This window comes from Schistocerca cancellata, chromosome 8 (genome assembly GCF_023864275.1).
Source record: "Schistocerca cancellata isolate TAMUIC-IGC-003103 chromosome 8, iqSchCanc2.1, whole genome shotgun sequence".
In the NCBI taxonomy this organism is placed as follows: domain Eukaryota; kingdom Metazoa; phylum Arthropoda; class Insecta; order Orthoptera; family Acrididae; genus Schistocerca; species Schistocerca cancellata.
In genome coordinates, this window is record NC_064633.1 from 423854885 (window position 1) to 423876874 (window position 21990).

The 21990-nt window shown below is 45.1% G+C and overlaps 1 protein-coding gene across 1 annotated transcript in view; it reads left to right on the forward strand.

Moving 5' to 3' along the window:
- The window catches only part of LOC126095038 (ras association domain-containing protein 10-like), a 1121197-nt gene that overhangs the window by 106914 nt on the left and 992293 nt on the right, over positions 1 to 21990 (forward strand). The window lies entirely within an intron of this gene.

The window sequence follows — 21990 nt, forward strand, 5'->3', positions numbered from 1 at the left end:
CCAACGCGGGGTCCGTAGGCAGCCAGCAGCGGGCCATGACTCAGCTCGCTACTGCAGGCAGTCTTGTTGGTTCCCAACACACGCTGTAGGCATCCTGAGACGAGGACTGCAGATTCGGACGCTGGATTGCAGGCACCTGTTGTCGCCGTGATCCTAGCCATGCCGGCGAAGATGCACACAGTGGGCCACCCTGCAGCTGAGACAAGGGGGATGGAGGACGCTGAGTCGGCTGCCGGCGCAGCCTGACGTCACAACTCCACGGCCGTACAAACCCAACACACAGCAGTGCGCTGCACGGGTCGCTGAGGCAGCCGTTCCGTGCCAAGCCATTTCGCAGACAGCGAAGTAGTGTCCTCATCATTGCAGGACCTCGAGATGCAGACTGAGGGGAATGGCGCTACTGTAGCTGGAAATAATAAATCACTTGGAAAACTCGGCCAAGTTTTAATACGGCGCATCCTGACAGCCCATCCTTGTCCAACATAACCTCTACACATCCATGGTGGTTATTTCAACAGCCGTGACAGCCATGTCCCGAGTGAGAACACTCCAGCAGCAACGATCCTCTGTCAATGTATGGGCGGGCATTGTCCATAGTCACCTAACAGGACTTCGTTTGCTGGCTCCCTGTTTGACTGGTCCATGTTAGCTGGTGATCCTGCGAGATGTGCTGCCACAGTTTTTGGTGACTGTACCCCTTGTTTTCCGTTATAGAATATGGTCTCAATGCGACGGTTCCAGGCCATTTCGATGTTAATGTTCACCAACACCCGAAAAACACATACCCTCATCGTTGAACTGGAAGGAGAAGATATGTCCCGTGGTCAGCTCAATCGTTGTATCTCACACTTCTGGACCTTTCCTTCTGGGGCTACGTCAAGAGGCTGATGTATGAAACCTTTGTAGAAACGGATGAAGACTTGATTGCTAGGGACCAAACTGCCTGTCTCCTGGTACAACAGACACCGGGGATCTTTGAGAGAGAGCAGCAGATGCTCTGAGGCCGACGGCCGTCACTTTCAACGGTTATTGTGAGCTACGTTGCTGTGTTCATTGTGTATGTTCATAATACAATAGACAAGCAGTTGGTTTCCTGTCTCAATAAAATTGTTTATGGACCCGCTACACCCTTTTCAATTTGACCCAAATGCTTTGGCACATCTTGTATAAGAAAGAGACAAAACCATCTCAGAACCTGCTTTAAACCCTCTATGTGAAACGGCGCTAAACCTAAGTTTGAATCCTGCCACTCCCATTGTGTTCAGTTGGAGCGGAACAGAAATGTCAAGGCCCTTAACCTAAAGCGAAACCTTGTCTTAAAATTACCAAATAAGCAGAAACCAGTCGCAAGATCATGTTTTCTTTATTTAATTTTGCATATCGATTTCGACTGATTAACAGCCATCATCGGTGCTACAAATACAAGAATAAAAATAAAAATAATTAATAATAGTGACCAAATGAATAAATGTACATAAAGCAAAATTAAATGTATATAGACGCATTAAACCATTTAAAACGCACATACAAATTTACCTTTCAACGTGTATGTTCCCTGAGTAATAACACTGTCTTAAACAGACGTCAAACATGGAGTGATACATAGAGAATTGACTATGACAACGAGAAACCAAAAGGGGGCGCTGCAAAGCAAACCCGCCCTCTATGCAAAAAATATAGTTAAAATAAAGATGAGAAGAAGAAATGACATACAAAGTGCGGTAAAATATGATGAAACAATACTGAAAAATTTACAAAAATGGATACATTGACAAAGATTTTGTCAATCACATAGTACAGTTATATACGCCAAAAAGCGATTGTACAATCAAATGAAAATAGGTACAAACATAGGTGAGAAGCACACCATATAAAAAAAATTTAAAAAGTTTTTAAAAATTTTTAAATTTTTTTTAAAAAGTTATTTATCATATTATCGAAGAGCAAAGTTAATCACAATGCCTTGTCTCGCTGTCCTGAGACATTTATGAAGCATCACAGGTTAACGAGGAGACTCAGTGTAACAGCGGATTCGGGGTTAACGTCCTGTCGACGATGAGGTCATTAGCGACGGCCGTGTGGCGAGAATACAGGCAGGCCCAGGATGCGGGGGGTGAAGCGAGCGAGTCGGCGCGCAGTGCCTCGACGGTGCGTCTGCTGATGACGCTCGAGTGTTTTACAGCGGCGCGGCCAGAGCCGGCAACTCGACCCAGTAAGGAAATGCACGGCCTCTAAACCGCTCCGATGCCGCGGGCGGGATGCAGCCGCCCATAAAGTGGGGCCGGGTTAGTTGGCGGCTCCGAATTACAAGGGCGACGGCCGGCCCGCTCCTGCCTTAGGCTGTGCGAGGCCCGGGCGCCGCCTCCGAGGGTGGCCGCTGAGTGTGCTCCACCTCCAGACACGACCTGGAAGTTGATAGTCTCACGTGTCTGAACGTTAGGCGTGAATGAGAGATGCAGAGCATGCACTTGTTGCCTGGCAGAGACAGGAAAACGTTCAACCTCGGCTGGCCATAATGACTTATAGACAGGACATTAATTTTTATTTATCTCTTACACACTCAGGAACATTGAAAATAGCGCACCAAGAGCGAAGAAAGTTGCAAACTTGAAACTTTTGCAGATGAGTATAGTGAGATCCTTCCTATGGATCACATAACTAACAATTTATGATTTAACCTTGTAAGTAGGCTGTTTAGGTTCTTGTATTGGTAACGCCACCGCCACGTAGCGCTCTTCATGAAAATCACTGGCTGTGCTGTGCGCAGTCTGCATTGTTGGAATTTGCTATTTAGTGTTGGGCAGTTGGCTGTTATCAGTAGAGATGGGCAAAACTGTTCTTTTCAGAGACCGGATCAGAGCTGTTCACTCCCTGAAATGAACTAGCTCTTTTTCATGACTCACCACTCATTCACAATAGAAAATAAATGGAAGGCACATTGCCCTTTAAACTTGGTTTATTCCAGTACTATACCTGTATTTTGATCTTATTTGATCCTATTTTGAAGTAACACAGATAATGAGTAAGAATTTTGTATTGTTTATTGAAATTTCCACGATATGACAAAGTTTTTGATTATTGATTTATTTTGCACTATCGTGGTTTTTTGGGTGATCGGAAAATGTTGTAACTTGAGATTTACATTAACAATATATTTGGCTATAATGTATTAAAATTTCATTAACCTCATACAAATACACTTCTGGAAATTGAAATAAGAACACCGTGAATTCATTGTCCCAGGAAGGGGAAACTTTATTGACACATTCCTGGGGTCAGATACATCACATGATCACACTGACAGAACCACAGGCACATAGACACAGGCAACAGAGCATGCACAATGTCGGCACTAGTACAGTGTATATCCACCTTTCGCAGCAATGCAGGCTGCTATTCTCCCATGGAGACGATCGTAGAGATGCTGGATGTAGTCCTGTGGAACGGCTTGCCATGCCATTTCCACCTGGCGCCTCAGTTGGACCAGCGTTCGTGCTGGACGTGCAGACCGCGTGAGACGACGCTTCATCCAGTCCCAAACATGCTCAATGGCGGACAGATCCGGAGATCTTGCTGGCCATGGTAGTTGACTTACACCTTCTAGAGCACGTTGGGTGGCACGGGATACATGCGGACGTGCATTGTCCTGTTGGAACAGCAAGTTCCCTTGCCGGTCTAGGAATGGTAGAACGATGGGTTCGATGACGGTTTGGATGTACCGTGCACTATTCAGTGTCCCCTCGACGATCACCAGTGGTGTACGGCCAGTGTAGGAGATCGCTCCCCACACCATGATGCCGGGTGTTGGCCCTGTGTGCCTCGGTCGTATGCAGTCCTGATTGTGGCGCTCAGCTGCACGGCGCCAAACACGCATACGACCATCATTGGCACCAAGGCAGAAGCGACTCTCATCGCTGAAGACGACACGTCTCCATTCGTCCCTCCATTCACGCCTGTCGCGACACCACTGGAGGCGGGCTGCACGATGTTGGGGCGTGAGCGGAAGACGGCCTAACGGTGTGCGGACCGTAGCCCAGCTTCATGGAGACGGTTGCGAATGGTCCTCGCCGATACCCCAGGAGCAACAGTGTCCCTAATTTGCTGGGAAGTGGCGGTGCGGTCCCCTACGGCACTGCGTAGGATCCTACGGTCTTGGCGTGCATCCGTGCGTCGCTGCGGTCCGGTCCCAGGTCGACGGGCACGTGCACCTTCCGCCGACCACTGGCGACAACATCGATGTACTGTGGAGACCTCACGCCCCACGTGTTGAGCAATTCGGCGGTACGTCCACCCGGCCTCCCGCATGCCCAATATACGCCCTCGCTCAAAGTCCGTCAACTGCACATACGGTTCACGTCCACGCTGTCGCGGCATGCTGCCAGTGTTAAAGACTGCGATGGAGCTCCGTATGCCACGGCAAACTGGCTGACACTGACGGCGGCGGTGCACAAATGCTGCGCAGCTAGCGCCATTCGACGGCCAACACCGCGGTTCCTGGTGTGTCCGCTGTGCCGTGCGTGTGATCATTGCTTGTACAGCCCTCTCGCAGTGTCCGGAGCAAGTATGGTGGGTCTGACACACCGGTGTCAATGTGTTCTTTTTTCCATTTCCAGGAGTGTACATCGCAAGCCATATATTTTTAAAGTGAACGTTTCCTTCCGAAGACGCCTAAAATCGCAAAATCCGTACCAGAATAAGAAAAAAAATATAAATTTGACTGTAAGACTAAAGTGCTGCATATAGCCTGATGCAGAATAAAACAAGGAAAATATTGGTGTATCACATTTTGCGATACGTTTATCGGTTCGCTCGTAATTAAAGCGTAAATTCGAGTGTCCATAATAAAAATCCTATAGTAAGAGGAGTCGTCAGGAACCTAATCTGATCAGTTTAAACAAATAAAAATAAAATAAAAACAAATGGTGTATACATAACATAATAATGTAATATACATAGCGGTATTACTACGAAGAACAATATCCAGTAGAGACGAACTCCGATGCAAAAGCGCTGAGTCAAGCAGATCGAGCCACGAGCTGTATTACTGTGTGAGCTAAGATCGCAGAGACCAGAGTGACACCTGAGTTGCTTTGCTCAACGCTCTGGCTAGAGTCGAGAATGGTGGGGTGAGCATTGAGCGGGCGAGTTCCGTGGGTGGGGGGAGCGGTGAACGGCCAGCAGTCACCCGCTCCGAGACAAATCGTCCGTTCTCTTGCGAGCAGGTTGTTGCAAGTAGTTCTTATGTTCTCCGCTAGGAGGCTCTCTGTCCTGTTACTCGCATCAACTGCCCAGAGGGCAGGACGTGCGACTGAAACGATCGCCGACAGAGTGCGATGCTAAGTTAAGCTGCGCCAGATACTGCACGTGGCAGAGGACGCACAGAGACGGCACGGCATATGTGAAACACAAAATCCAATGGGGCACTGCACAATGCAGGCAGCCAAGGTAGAAGCAGGGCAGAGGCCGGCGCCAGCTGTGTTGTATGGCGTGCACTGTGCTCTGACCAGCAGAGGCGCCGCTGATATGCTCCGTCTCTCTCTCTCTCTCTCTCTCTCTCTCTCTCTCTCTCTCTGCCGTGGGAAACGTTTGGAGCTACCGTTCTTTTTTTCTGAATAACTGATTGTTCACTCCTTTGAAAGATTCAACTCTATGAATCAGTTCAGGAGCGGATCCCCCATCTCTAGTTAACAGCGCGTAGCGTTGCGCAGTTGGAGGTGAGCCGCCAGCACTGGTGGATGTGGGGAGAGAGATGGCGGAATTTCGAGAGTGGACGATCTGGACGTGTGTCCATCAGAAAGAGTAAATTTGTAATATTGGATATATATATTATGACTTTTGAACACTATTAAGGTAAATACATTGTTTGTTCTCTATCAAAATCTTTCTTTTGCTAACTATGCCTATCAGTAGTTAGTGCCTTCAGTAGTTTGAATCTTTTATTTAGCTGGCAGTAGTGGCGCTCACTGTATTGCAGTAGTTCGAGTAACGAAGATTTTTGTGAGATAAGTGATTTGTGAAACGTATAGGTTAATTTAGTCAGGGGCATTCTCTTGTAGGGATTATTGAAAATCAGATTGCGTTGCGCTAAAAAATATTGTGGGTCAGTTTAAGCACAGTCATGTATAACTTTTCTAAGGGGACGTTTCAACCTCCTGCTTTTTCCAATAACTTTTCATTCGATCATGCTGTCGTTTCTGAACTTTTAACCACCTTCAGTCATGTCTAAAAAAACAAACACTGTTGACGATCTACAGCTGTACATAAGATTTCGAAATTAATCCGCTGACTGTGAATTTCTTGACATCAACTGTATTAGATATTATCTGCTACCCATCAGTGTCATATGGAAAACTGGGTTCGAGTACTGGAGCGCTACAAAGTTTCATATATCACTTCTGGATAGTTGATCTGTATCTAATACAGCTTATGTCAAGGAATTTAGTCAGCGGATTAATTTCGAAGTATTCTAACCACTTTGCTCTAGTTTGTCTGTAGACTGGAATCTAAAACCTCTCCTCGAAATGCACCTCTGTCAAGAGTTCAGTACTCTTCAATCTTCATCTCTTTCACGTCACTGATTATTCTTGGAACCATTTTTTCCGGCTACCACGTTTAAAAACTCTCTTGCATGTTCTGTAATCAATCATCCAAACGAGATGGCCGTAAACCATCATCACACTCTTTCTCAAAATTACATTTAGTAGTTCAATTTCCTTGTACAAATCTTCGTATACTGCTATTCATGTTTAGTTGGCCGCAACATTTCGATGATTTATGTTTCTCCTGTTTAGTCAAATCCAGGCAATGAGTTGCTCATAAACCTTCTAGTTCTACTACTGTAATATAGTGCTGCAACTTTCCTTAGGAGAAGGTATGTGATCCATGGGAAGGAATGTTTAACATCCCGCCGACGACGTCATTAGAGACTGATGAGAAATAGGATAGGGGAAAGTGGAGAGAAAATCGCCTATGCTTTCAAAGAGACTGTCACGGCATTCGCCACCTTTGATTTAGGGAAATCATGAGAAAACTGGATCTGAATGACTGGATGGACATTTCAATCACCACCCTGTGGAATGCAGGTCGAGTCCCCCCATTGCGCCCACTCTCTGTGTATGGACTCAAACACTGATCCCTGTCATCCTCAGACACTTCCCTACCAAACTTTTTTTTAAATTGAGAATGAATTTCCACTCTACAGCGGAGTGTGTGCTAATTTAAAAATTTGTGACATTAAAACTGTGTGACGAGCTGGGACTCAAACCGGAGACCTTTGCCTTTCGTAGGCAAGTTCTCTACCGGCTGACCCTCCTCACAGATTTACTTGCGCCAGTACCTCATCTCCTACCTTTCCAACTTCACACACTAAGCGAGGTGGCGCAGTAGTTAACTGGACTCGCATTCACGACGACGCGGTTCAAACCTGCATCCGACCATCTTGATTTAGGTTTTCTGTGATTTCCCTAAATCACTTCGGGAAAATGCCGTGATGGTTCCCCTGAAAGGGCACCCCAGTTTCTTTCCACATCCTTCCCTAATGCGATGAGATCGATCACCACGCTGTTTGGCCCCTCCCTGCAAATCAACCAACCAACAGTCCAACTTCACAGAAGTTCTCCCGCATGACTTTCACAGCTGTGGCTAAGTGACCCCGACAAAGTCAATTTTGTTAACACTTGTGTTGCCACTGAATAGCATGCTATCCAGTACACAAGGAGAAATAATGCAGAACGGAAGAAACAAGTCAGAAAAGCTTCCAATGAACATTTCAATTGAGCAGCGGGCAATGGCGTCGGAGGGCTGTCGAGGGGTTGCGTATCTGCAGGCTCCTAGGACTGCTTCACAAGTGTGTACAGGTACATTTTTAAAATTTTCGGTGAATGGGGGCGGGTGACGCCAAGGGTGTGGCCGAACTGGGGGGAGGGATGGGAGAGAGGAGCTGTCTTAGAAGGACCCTCTGCCGTTTTCCTCATGCAAGTATTAATGTCGCAATCCCCTGTGATCTCACCACTTGAGGACACAAATCAGGAGGGCTGAAAAAAATAAGCACCATTCGCTGCTTGGGATCACGTTCCAATTTTGTCGAATGCTTTTGAACAGTCTCTATTGGTTCCACCATGTACGCCAGAGTAAGAATAGCAGTTGCTCTGAAGTCCAGAGGGGTGCTATAACATTCAGTGTGGTTGCAGGACCACGATGTCCTTAGATCAGGGTCGAAACGTCCAGTGGTGTCAGCAGCGTCAAGAACGTGATCCTGTTGGTCAATGCACTTCGAACTGTCGTTTTCTACCACGAAATATGTGGTAAACCATATCCCAAGGGATGGTTTTAACCACGCCCTTTATGCTACCCCTCAGAGCTTTTCGTGTCGATTCTGACCGATGACGTGTCTGAAATATTTTCTTCGGCTACCCACACGAAAACCGCGTTTCAACTCTGAGGCGTCAAAAAAAGGGGTAAAATGTGGGTTAGAAGGGGTGTGACGACCTTCGGATCATGTGATACGTCCACTGTGGCGTTGGAGAGAATTCTGGTGAAATTTTGGTGCCAATATGGCCTCATTAACCCAGTTTACACTTTACATGAACTTCGGAGTCCTGGCTTTTCTTTGCTGTTGTCGATACCGTGCTGTGTGCAGCCAAGGGTGGCTTCGCAGGGCGCCACGCTTTTGCATCATTACAGAGGTTCGAGCCAAATTTCAAACTCCTGCGTTGTAGTGCGTGACAGTTAAAGAGTTTCGAAAAATTTTGTTGCGCAGTTCTTGTAAGCGGAGTAGAGGGAATGGGGAATCATCTAGCGAAGCATCGGGCCGCACCTGAGAAAGTCCTCTGTCACAGGCGACTTTGACGAAGGGCAGACTGTTATGGCCCAGCGTTTGGGAACGAACATCTCCGAAAGGGTGAAGCTGACAGGCTGTTCGTGTAAACATCTGTGGTAAAGGGCAGTGAAAGCCCGAGTAGACGAGGTGCTGGGCAACCACGGTTCGTCAGAGAATGTCGCTGTCGGAGGCTTGTGCTCTCTAAAGTAGGATAAGAAAAGATCTGACGACAGAGTACGGTGCTGATGCAGGCATGAGCGTTTCGGAGCACACTGTTCAGCGCACATTTTTGAACGTAGGGCTTCGCACCAGATTCCACAAGTGTTCCCTTATTAAGCTGACGACATCATCAGATACGTCTGCAGTGGGCATAAGATCATCAAGTTTGGACCGTCGGCCAGTGGAAATATGTCTCTTGGTGGGATGAACTTTCTCGCTACACCAGATAGATTGCCGTGTACGGTACGCTGTCGTCCAGGCAAATGGCTGCTCGAAACAAGCACCCACCACTTACGCAGGACGGAGTGGCAGTATCATTCTGTTCGGGATATTCACCTGAGCTTCCATAGGACCTGTGGAGTAATTTAAGGCACATGAACATTATTGTAGACCAAATGTATCATTTCATGCATGGTGTCCGACGGCGAAGGATAACTGTCCGTGTCACAAAGCCAGAATAGTGCTACAGTTGCTTGAAGAGGTACCAAATACCTGTGATCTAAGCCCAATGGAGCGCAACAGGCGGCAGCTCCGCACCGACAAACTAATTTAGGGGAATTGCGTGACCTGTGCGTCGATGTACTGCGCCACATACCTCGGGAAACCCGCCAAGGACTTAACGAATTCATGACACGCAGATTCTCCGTTGTATTGCGTTTCAATTGAGAACCACCACGCTATTAAGTAGATGGTCGTAACGTTTTGGATCACCAGTGTATACCGACAACAATCATAAGTATGAAAACATTACAAGTATAAAGTATTAAGGCGTACAACAATAGCGAAAACTGACACGGTTGAAAGTATACGATAATAGAGGTAAACACGTTAAACACGGGGCCGCCAGCGAGCCGTTCGGTTGTAATTGCGAATGTATCATTAAGAGCAGCCTCTGACTTCAGTATGAAATATTTCCTTACTTAATTCAAATGTATTAAAATGTCAACTTTTCTGTTAATTCCTCATGTAATTAGTTTCAAATTACAACTAAGGCAAATGGTTGGGGAATGACCGTTCTGTATACACAATTGTCTACATTTACATATAAACTGGCGTGCAAAATTTGAGGACGAAAGGAATTTTATATCCTATTCACAAGAAACAATCTCGATGAAACTTGGTCCATACATAGAAAGAACTTTCGCTGTCTAGCCCGCAAGGAAACGGAAAAAAATAGGCAATGAGGTCTAAACTGCCAGACTTCGTTCTTAACAGGATGTGTGATCACCGCAGACGACAGTGCATGTTCTGCAACGTGCTCCCATAGTGACCACAAGGTTAGTAAGGAGTTTTTAGAGTAGTGCATTCCATTCCACTGCCAGCGGGGTTGACAACCTCTGGATGGTCTTTGGCGCATGTTAACGTGCTTCAGTACGTCATCGGAACACATTCCAAGTATGCACGACGATGTTTAAGCCGGGGCAATGGGAGGGCCAAACCATTCGCCGAATACCCCATCATTTTAAGAGCTCTTCCGCCTGTGCTGTTCGGTGTGGTCACGCATTGTTACCCATTAAAATGAAGTCAGAGCCAAATGCAGCACTGAAAAGACGCACATGCGGAAATAGTACAGTGTCACAAAAATTTTGATTAATTGTCAGTATCAATGAAATTCTCCAACGGCGCAGTAACTAAACTTTTATTTTATTTTGACGACTACCAGTTTCGGCATTCCACTATGCCGTATTCAGGCCCAATATGCATCTCAGGAAATAAACGATAATGCCATACAGTGCCATATATACCTGAGTTTCGAGAATCCAAATAGTTTCACAAGTGCTTCACTCGAAGACTTGAGGTCGTCAAAATAAAAAAAATAAAAAATAATAAAAATAAAATAACATCTTAGTTACACGGCTGTTCGAAAATTTCAGTAATATTGACAATCACAGAACCAGTTGATGTTCCCGGTTCATGATGGATCAACAGAGATAACGATGATTGGTCAGTGCACCATGCTCACAGGTTTAGAGGTCAGTTAGCCTATAGAACATTACGCCTCCCGATATCATAACACGTGGATCACGAATAAGCTCATGTTGGACAGTGCTGGACATACCGCCACATGGTGAGGGGTGGAAACACGTAGTGTGTCCAGGAACACTGTCGAATATGACCATAATCGTGGTCCAGGTGTTATGATCTGGGAATGCATAATGCTGCATGGGTGTGTTCTGATCTCCAAAACTTTGGGGATGGTACACTCACTGGTCAACGTTATTGTAACAATGGACTCCTTCACCTTTTGCGTCTTTTCAGACTCTGACTTTATTTGTGTGAATGACAGCGCCGGACCTCGTCGAAGAGCTCAGGTAGAGGACCTATTGGAATGAGAAGACATTGGACGAATGGATTGTCCTGCCTGTTCCCATGACTTAAATCGTATCTTGCACGTGTGAGATGCTTCCTGTAGGCGTATTGTAGCCCTTCCACATGCACCAACGACTAGCCCACTATATTGTGAACCGCACTGGTGGGGGAATGGAACGCCCTACCACAAGAACTGGTTATCTACCTAGTGGCCAGCATGGGACCACGCTATAGAACATTCAATGTGCGTGTTGATCAGACGCCCTACTAAGAACCATGTCCAACCTTTTGTAAAATAGCCTACAGAGAACCATCAGAAATCTCGGCGGCTTCAGTATAATTATTGTCTTGGAATAAAACTGTCATTTCTGTTCGTCTCACAGCGCATTTCTTTCATTACCTTCTACCCGTTTATTACACACTAGCATTTTTACCCTTGCATGGTCCAAGTTTCATCAAGCTATGTTACTTGGCAGTGACATATCATTCGAAAATTGCTTTCGTCCTTACGTTTGCAGACTAGTTTATATTCTGCAAACCCCTGTGAAGTGCACAGCAGAAGGTAGGTAGAACAGAACCACATGTTAGGGTTGCTTCCTGTTTCAACTGTATTTGGAGTGTGGAATGAATGACTACTTAAATGCCTCTGCGCGTACTGCACATTTTGTCTTTTCTGTCACTATGGAGTGGCAAGTAGGGAGCTGAACAATATTTTCAAATGGTTCAAATGGTTCTGAGCACTGTGGGACTTAACATCTGAGGTCATCGGTCCCCTAGAACTTAGAACTACTTAAACCTAACTAACCTGAGGACATCACATACGTCCATGCCCGGGGCAGGAGTCGAACCTGCGACCGTAGCAGTCACACGGTTCCGGACTGAAGCGCCTAGAACCGCTCGGCCACCGCGGCCGGCTCAATATTTTCAGATTCTGCTCCTAAAACTGACCCTCAAAATGTAATCAGGCTTTCACAGGATAATTTGCGTCTTAGATTCTCCCACTTCATGTTTTTCAACATCTCCGTTACGCTTCTCGTGCGTCAGGCAAACTTGTGATCATTCGCGCTCCCCTTCTTTGTACGAGGGGCGTTCAGTAAGTAATGCAATTCACTTTTTTTCTCGGCCAATTTCGGCTGAAAAAATGTGAAATTTGTTTTGGGACTTTGTGGAATACTTCCGCTTCAGCCCTATAGTATTATGAAGTTGCGACATGTGGGGGCGTTATAAGTAGCCTTCAAAATGGCGTCGGTGAAGGAGGTGGGTTCGAGGGAGAGAGGTATCATTGAGTTCCTTTTGGCGGAAAACCAGAGCATCATAGAGATTTAGGGGCGTTTGCAGAATGTCTACGGAGACCTGGCGGTGAACAAAAGCACGGTGAGTCATTGGACGTGGCGTGTGTCATCATCGCAACAAAGTCATGCAAAAATGTCCGATCTTCCACGTGCCAGGCGGCCGCAAAATTGCTGTGACTCCTGGTATGTTGGAACGAGCGGACACACCCGTTCGAGGTGACCGACGGATCACAATCAAAGACTTTGCTGGACGTCTGTGTTGGTGGTGCTGGCACACTCGCCCAGCAGCCATGGGGTACTCAAAGATGTGTACCCGCTGGATTCCTCGTCACCTCACAGAAGACCATAAAGAGCAATGAAAGACCATCTGTGCGGAATTACTTGCGAGTTACGAGGCTGATAGTGACAAATTTTGCGTCGAATGTCGTTACAGTCGATGAACCATAGGTTCTTCACTTCGAACCGGAAAAAACGGCAATCCATCGACAGGCGCCACACCGCGTCTCCTCCGAAGAAAATGTTCAAAGCCGCACCCTCAGCTGGTAAAGTCACGGTGACGTTTTCTGGGACTCTGAAGGAGTCACCGTGCAACGATCAACTCTGAAGTGTATTGTACTACCTTCAAGGAACTGAAGAAACGACTTGAGCGAGTTCGTCGCCACAAAAATGCAAACAAACTTATCCTTCTCCCTGCTAACACAAGGCTTCACAAAAATTTAAGGAGATCAAAAAACTACATTGGACTGTTGTTCGCCGCGCGGTCTACGGCACCTTGTCACGGTCCTTGCGGCTCCCCCCGTCCTCCCACGGGCATGGGTGTGTGTGTTGCCCATAGCGTAAGTTAGTTAGATTAAGTAGTGTGTAAGCTTAGGAACCGATGACCTGAGCAGTTTGGTCCCATAAGACCTTACCACAGATTTCCGATTTTTTTCCGAATGTTCTTCCTCATCCGCCCTACAGCACGATCTCGCACCTTCCCGCTTCATCCGTTTCGGCAATGAAGGAGGCGCTCCACAGGAAGCAATACGTGGATGATGGGGAAGTTATTGATGCAGCAAGACGTTGGCTCCGACCTCGGCCAGTAGAGTAGTACCATGCGGGCATACAGGCCCAGCCAGTATGGTGGAATAACGCCTTCGCACTGATCGAAGATACCAATGTTGAGATGTTGAAAAACAGGACTTCGGAGCCAAAAGAGTGGGGAGCGCTTATTGAAAAGTTGCTGTCCCTTACATTCTTATGGAGATTTGAATATTTCTGCAGCATGTAACGTATTACTATCTTTACGACGTTTCTCATAGAGCCATATAGCCTACGTTATCTCGCATTTCTAGCTGCTTCTGAAATTCAGGGTCGCCACCAGCCCAAGCCATTCCTAACAATTTAAATATAAAAAAAGGCAGAGCTGGAAAATTATTAGTTTAATTACTTTAATAATTTAATTACAAGTATGCAAATTTCTTTAAGTAGCCAGATAAATAGCACTCCATGTCGTGCATGAAGCAACTTGATTAATTCAGGATCGGAAATCGGAGTAAGTGGGTAAGATCAACACCACAGAATTTATCTTTCACGTAGATTGTTTATTGTATCTAAGTATTTTGTTGCACATCCTAACTACACGTAACTAGTGCCTGACTAGAAATATTTAAGTAAGAATTACGTGAGAAAGCAACAGAGCACAATTTAACTAAACACCGAAAACGGGGGTGGGAGACAATGATACTATCATCTCCTTTGCATTCATACTATAAAAATATCTCAGTGAGATTCGCATTACAATTCTACGCATGCACTATTCTGAACAGAGGTTTAACCAATGCACGAGGTTGTGCGATAATTATTCAACATACTAACTGCGTCTGCTGCTTGCAAACGGCCGAACTAGAGCACGTGGTGCATTCCGAACGAAACAGTTGTGCTGCTTTGTAGAAAGCGTAAGAAGGAACAGATATTATTGCAGAAATTATAGCTCATTAAACAAGCAAACTGTTAAAATATTGCGGTGCCATGGTGGACCAGAATGGTCATTGATTACCAAACACGTGGCACAAAATCGACACACAAAGACAAAAGCAACTTCCACAAAATATAAGATTAAAAATCATTAAAGATCATACTCGCTTCGACACAGTATTACACTCACGTACGGTTGAAGTGATCCTAACCAGCAATTCCTAATCAGATTTACCGTTTGAAATTCTACTTCATCGTTGTTCAAAATGAACAAAGTAACTTCCAAACTTTTAACTCAAACACACAAAAATCGCCTATTTATAGAAATATAATTAAGGCACATTCGGAAAAATAACTTGCTTCACATGATTCATTTAAGCTTAAGTTCTTAAGTATTTCAACAGTTTAACATAACGATGTCCTAACTCAACCTGCTTCCTATCACCTTAAGAGCTACGATCCGTATTCACCAAGCGTTCACCGAAGAATGCCGCTTTCTCTTTCGAGATTACCTAGCTCCCCGTGCGGCGGAAGCTACCAGAGGGGTAGTCCTCCGTCACAAACCTCACACACAAAAACAGCCTTCGACACAGCCTTCAACTAAGATGGGTAAACCTCTCTGTTCAGGTATTGGAAACCTAAGTTGGTCATCCTGTGCTCTCCTTCGAAATAGAAGCAACATCGTCTGCTCCCAGCAGACGATGACCAACTCAGCATTTCCCACAAAACAAAACCGAAACCCCACATTAAAACACACATATAATATTCAGTAGGCCTTATCTGAGTGCCTAGTCTTTCTGGAAGTTCATGAATTGAGCTAAAGTCAGGTAGTAAAGTGAGTAAGTTGTACCGAATTCGACAAGCGCCTTATGAAACGACTTCACAGAGACGTTTCAAGCATTTTGCAGACAGTGCATCGTTATCGTTTACTGCATCGTATGTGAAAAGTCTGAAGTAGTTATTAATATTATATGCTAGGCCTTGTGTATAAAACATGAAGTGATTGTCACGAAAACCTATTGATTTAGGGGATCTGTGGCATGTATATTAAATCGTCGGATAAGACCATTGGAGGAAGATCACTGACGTGACGAAATTCAACGCTTTGGATGCATATTCGTACGTCTAGAAACATCTGATGCTAATAACATAAATATAATGTTTCTGTTCATATCAAGAAGACAATCTCTGCCTACAGTTAATCGATCGCAGAACGTAAGAAAATCAGTGTGGACAAATTAGGCTAAATGGATTTACGGCTGGGCGTGTGATTAACGAGTACCGGTACAGCAATTCTGATAAGGTAGTTGGGGACGCCACCACTGAAAAACGTAACTGTTTGCAGTTAACATTGTGTGGTATGCAGGAGTCTTGTTGATCTCAAAATGGGAGCCTGGAGTCCTGACTTGGTATCAGTCATCAGCCTACACTTCTCTGCACAGTAAACCGCGAGATTCGTTCGTCTGTAAGGCAACAGATTTCTTGAGTTAAATGTAAATCGACGGAGTTTTATAGACGTGGAAGTGGCAGAACTTGTTCGTAGCAAGTATTTTATTGTGAAGGTGACTGATACGGAAAGCCTTTAGGACAGTGATGCTTCGCTTTATAAGAGGCTGCGAGCAAGTTAAAAACGAAAGAGGTTAGATAAAAGTGGTTTAGCACCTTCTGTACGGACAGTCATAGAATCGCTATTAACTGTTTAACAGTTCTTTAACTTCATGCCAATATTACTTAATGGACTATTAACACGGCTTTCAAGCTTAAGGTTCTACACGCTCCGGATTTATCGGATTTATTACGCCAGTTACTTTTATCATCAGGTATGCCACAGAAAGAATGCAGTAAGGTTATACACTTTGGAGTGCATAAAATGTGTAGTATTTGACTAAAATGGACAAGAGAATTCAATTATGGTATCTCTCCCGATATTCTCTTGTACTATTTAGTGAAACTATGGAAAACTTAACCCATTATAGCTAGATGGCTTCGTTTAAAATCTCGATTCCTACAAGTCTTCGACGGATGTCATTTCACTCGCATTGATACACCAACTCGTGCTGGCATCGACTTCTCACTTGTTTTCGCTAATGATATAGTCTATGATAGTTCTGTATACACGCCGTAGCGCCGAACTTGCTCTCTTTAAACTAATTGTGGGTCGTCTTCTAACGCCACTGTCTGCATATTCGGCCAATTACCTTTAAGTATTGGTCTTATCGCGTCAAGAGAGATTCCCATGTACTTCCAGAACGCTTCAGCCAGAGATCGAGTCACATCACACGTGAGTAACTGAAGGGAAATACCGAGACTTGAGTTGGGTGTTAAATGATTTATGACACATCATTCAGTAGCGCAATTCCCCGTACAGTTTTATTTAAAAAAATAAAATCGATATTCTATCACAATTACAGTTGAACATCAGCAAATATTTTGCGAAAGGACTGTAGATCACGTCCTTCATCTTAACTTTAACTGACAAATGTGGAGCCTATATTAAATAACTTTCAAATAAATGTACAGTAGATTAGCATAACGAGAAGATACGTCGTTATGTGAACTAGCGGAGAACAGCCGCACGACATTAATATTGCTTCTTTCCATTCGCTTCACGACGCTGTTCAATTTAGGTATTTCGTGTTGTATCCCGAATGACTGATCCTGCCCACACTGGAGACGCTTTAAAAGAAATCTTTACGGGTAGAATATTCATATTTCTACTGATTAATTTTTCTTCCGACTAGTATTTCAAAGGAATTCAACGTCTTAACTGCAGCTCACACATTTACTCACAGCGCCCATTACAGCTACATTATACACTCGTGCTGCGCGGGGCAACACACACTACAGTTTTCTATTAGACGGCGACAGATGGTTTTTCCCCATCGTTCCCCCGCCCGGTCTTCTCAAGGCGGATGACCAGCTGGACTGATCCTTCTGGTTGCCGGAGAGTGACGCATCTTCTTCTGTTGTCTCTGCCATGGCGACCGTCTTTCACCACAGCCCCCTTCAACAAATATCGTGATTTGCTATCATTCTGCAGTAGAAGTACTTCTCCCGTTCTTGATTTTCTTCTTGAGGGATATCCCTTCGCCTTGTGGTAACTCCTTAGCAACTGTAGGTACAGTCTGTTCACCTCTCCCAAATGTTCTCCTTAACTTTTTGTCGAAGTTAGGACTCTTTGACAAGATCCCTCTTAGTTGCTGGTTCTGGTCCACATGGAACAGTTAAGTTTGCCACCATTTAGGAAGTGATGTGGCGTCAACTCCGTATCGCTGTCTCTTTGAGTGACGGTTCCTGAGTTTATAGCGATTCTGTTCCTCTGACAATAGTGCTGAGGCTATCTTCGTCCACCAGAGAGCGAACAAGCACCATCCTCAAGTAACGCTTGATGGAGCCTATCATGCACTCCCACCAGCCGACCAACGCGGCAAGCAATTCCAACTTAGATAAGGCTACCTTTTTGACTGATGCCAGTCTGCTCTTTGTGCAGCCAATACGTGCTATGTAACCAGTTTCATTAGTTGCCTACACATACAAAACAGCTCCATATGTACCTATCCATCTGGGAATGCACAACGATGTAAGGATGACACATGATGAAGCTTTGAGACCCAAGGAGTGCCAACTATGAGCAAGATCTGGGGAAAATCTTCCTCCCATGCAAGACCCGTCAGCCACGTGTCTTGGAAAGTTAATTTAGCAGCATTAAAAAAAAGGCACCATGATGCGCTTGATCCGCAGGTTTAAAGGACTCTGTTCTGTGATGGCTGCATGGACTGTTGTAGTGTTGTCTGAGAAAACTGCAAAGGAGTGATGGCCATTAAAAGTCTAGGACTTTTTGGTTTGGTGACCGCGAAATGAACCTTAGAGATTTTTGTCCTCTTCGTTCAAGGTCAGCTGTAAGAAGACTTTTTCCACACCACACACATGTCCCGTAGGAGGTTCGCGAAGTCGTAACAAGACTGTGAGGCTGTCTGACAGTCAGAGTGATCCTGTTTCGAGGGCGTTATTCGGAGATGGAGAGACTGGTTCGAGCGCTGCCGCATCGAATACGGTCCTGTGTTTGATACTTTCACTGATGCGTTTTCTTCATTGGGTACAGTGGCAAGTAAAATATGTCTCCTACGGTATAGTCCTCAGGTGAAACTTCAGCCTCATCCCTCTTAATGTAGTGTTACTAGAGAACATCCTTCTTTCGAGACGAGCATAGAACTCTGCAATCATTCTCCTTGTGGTAAGAATGCTCGGTTATACCAGTTGTCTCAAAGTCCCAAAAACGGTGCACTGATTCATCAGACATCTCAGCAACGAAACCCTGAATGAGGTAGACAGTTGTCTAGTGAACTGCAGTACGAGTTCTGTTTCCACTAAGAGCTCGTCAGAAGATTGTGGGAAGAAGAAATAATGAAGGTAATACTTTAATTGTTCTTCAAAGGTCACAATTTTGCAATAGTAACCAACTCCGATTGAGCTTCAATAGGGATATCTTCAGTGTCTCTTCTCGCATTTTCCAGAGGTATGCCTCCCTCAAGGTACATCCCATACGTCTTATGGTACTGTCGGTTGATGTGTCAGCTTGTTGGGCTGTCGAAAGCTGTAACTGATACATGGGCACTAGCGAAGAATCTCATCACATCAAAATGAACCTCCCTCTTGATAGAGACAAGTGTAGGGTGATTCAGATATCGTTATCTCCAGAATTGCGGTTCCAGTGACACTGAACTGGAGAGATACGATTGGAGAATGGTGGATGAAAATTGACTGACTCCCGGTGTCTAGGATGGCAAGCGTCATTTACTCCTACCGGTTGGTCCTCTGATATTCGCACGAGCTGTTTGCGATTATGTGACTTGTAAATCGTCGCTTCAATCTTATTTACTGTCACGAGGTGGCTATTACGGATGGAAGCGTAGAGTTCACCCTTACATTTCGCACACGAGACTTTTGCCCGTTTAAATCTTTGACTTGTGTTGTGCCGATGTCTAAGGCACAAGAAGCAGCGTTTCTTTTTCTTCAGGGTATCTGTTCTAGGCTCTAAGATTGCAACCTTCCAGCAGTCTCGGCCCCAATGCTGCCTTTCTTCGCAGTACACAAAGAAAGCGTCTGAATTTTGTTGTGTCTTCTTCTTGTCAGTCTTAGTTTTAAACTTTACATGAAAGGCAGTTATCACGGATACGTAATTCTCTTGTGGGACGCTATCCCCGTGTACTCGTACGCTGCATGTGGCTCTCTCCACCTCTTCGTTTACTAGAAGCTCCATAAGGTGTGCGAGATTCTCTTCTTCGACCTTTTGCCTTCGAGCATGGAAAGCCAGTGTTTACAAATTTCTTCTGGAAATGCATGTAGAATTTTGAGGGCGTGCGCTCTCCCGTAAGAATCCACATTCTCTACTAGTGTTCGTACTGCTTGGATCCGCTTGTGGCACTTAATGTAAGTCGTGCAGAGATATGTATGTGTTTATTACAATCAATAAAATATGTGGCAGTGTCTGGGCCTTTTCCGTTAACTCGATAGCTAGGGAATCCCTGCCGTCGTCACTATTCTTATTCAGTGATTTTGCAAGCCCGACACCCTTTGTTTGATTACGAAGGCCCTTTTTCTTTTAACCCATTGTGCTGACCTTGAGTTAAGTAGCTGACTGCCGGATGGTGTATCTCGCATCAGACACTGAATCGGCAAGCACATCAATGCTCACGGCTGACAGTTTGCAAAGATGTAAGAAGCGTTCCATCGAAAAAGAGAATATTTGGTGTTGCTCATACATCTACATCTACATCTACATCTACATCTACATCTATACTCCGCGAGCCACCTTACGGTGTGTGGCGGAGGGTACTTATTGTACCACTATCTGATCCCCCCTTCCCTGTTCCATTCACGAATTGTGCGTGGGAAGAACGACTGCTTGTAAGTCTCCGTATTTGCTCTAATTTCTCGGATCTTTTCGTTGTGATCATTACGCGAGATATATGTGGGCGGTAGTAATATGTTGCCCATCTCTTCCCGGAATGTGCTCTCTCGTAATTTCGATAATAAACCTCTCCGTATTGCGTAACGCCTTTCTTGAAGTGTCCGCCACTGGAGCTTGTTCAGCATCTCCGTAACGCTCTCGCGCTGACTAAATGTCCCCATGACGAATCGCGCTGCTTTTCGCTGGATCATGTCTATCTCTTCTATTAATCCAACCTGGTAAGGGTCCCATACTGATGAGCAATACTCAAGAATCGGACGAACAAGCGTTTTGTAAGCTACTTCTTTCGTCGATGAGTCACATTTTCTTAGAATTCTTCCTATGAATCTCAACCTGGCGCCTGCTTTTCCCACTATTTGTTTTATGTGATCATTCCACTTCAGATCGCTCCGGATAGTAACTCCTAAGTATTTTACGGCCGTTACCGCTTCCAATGATTTACCACCTATGGCATAATCGTACTGGAATGGATTTCTGCCCCTATGTATGCGCATTATATTACATTTATCTACGTTTAGGGAAAGCTGCCAGCTGTCGCACCATGCATTAATCCTCTGCAGGTCTTCCTGGAGTACGTACGAGTCTTCTGATGTTGCTACTTTCTTGTAGACAACCGTGTCATCTGCAAATAGCCTCACGGAGCTACCGATGTTGTCAACAATAGATTACAATAATAGTCTCAGTGCCAGTATACTCAAACAACATAAAGATATAAGCATATAGACAAAATTTGTAATAATTACAACAACTTGACGAATCGAAAACTTATGTCGTTGCAGAATGTTCAAATGGTTCAAATGGCTCTGAGCACTATGGCACTTAACTGCTGAGGTCATCAGTCCCCTAGAACTTAGAACTACTTAAACCTAACTAACCTAAGGACATCACACACATCCATGCCCGAGGCAGGATTCGAACCTGGACCGTAGCGGTCGCGCGGTTCCAGACTGTAGCGCCTAGAACCGCTCGGCCACTCCGGCCGGCGTTGCAGAATGTACCTCACTTGCAGGGAAGAACGATTCAGCAGACACCTGAAGATGTTCGCCACCCAGATAGAGTGGTTTTACCGGGGGAATCGAAGTCTCAGATTTGTGCGACCGTGTCTTTTTTCTTTTTCTTTAGAATGGGCTGTCACTATCTAACCGCAGCTGAGGTTCGTTCAGTCTCTGTAGCTAAAGAACCTATTCAGCTGAAATGTATTCGCAGTTGCGATATGGACTACCATCAGCTGTAAGATGGAATGACGACAGTGAAAATTTGTGCCGGACCTGGACTCGAACCCGTATTTCCTGCTTATCACGAGCGGTCGCCTTAAAAAAATTCTATGGTTCTACTTAAAAAGGACGTACTGGAATTCGCATCTTCGTAACGAACAAAGTTACAAGGAAGGTAATAGTACTGGTTAATGTCCCGCCGGTAGCTAA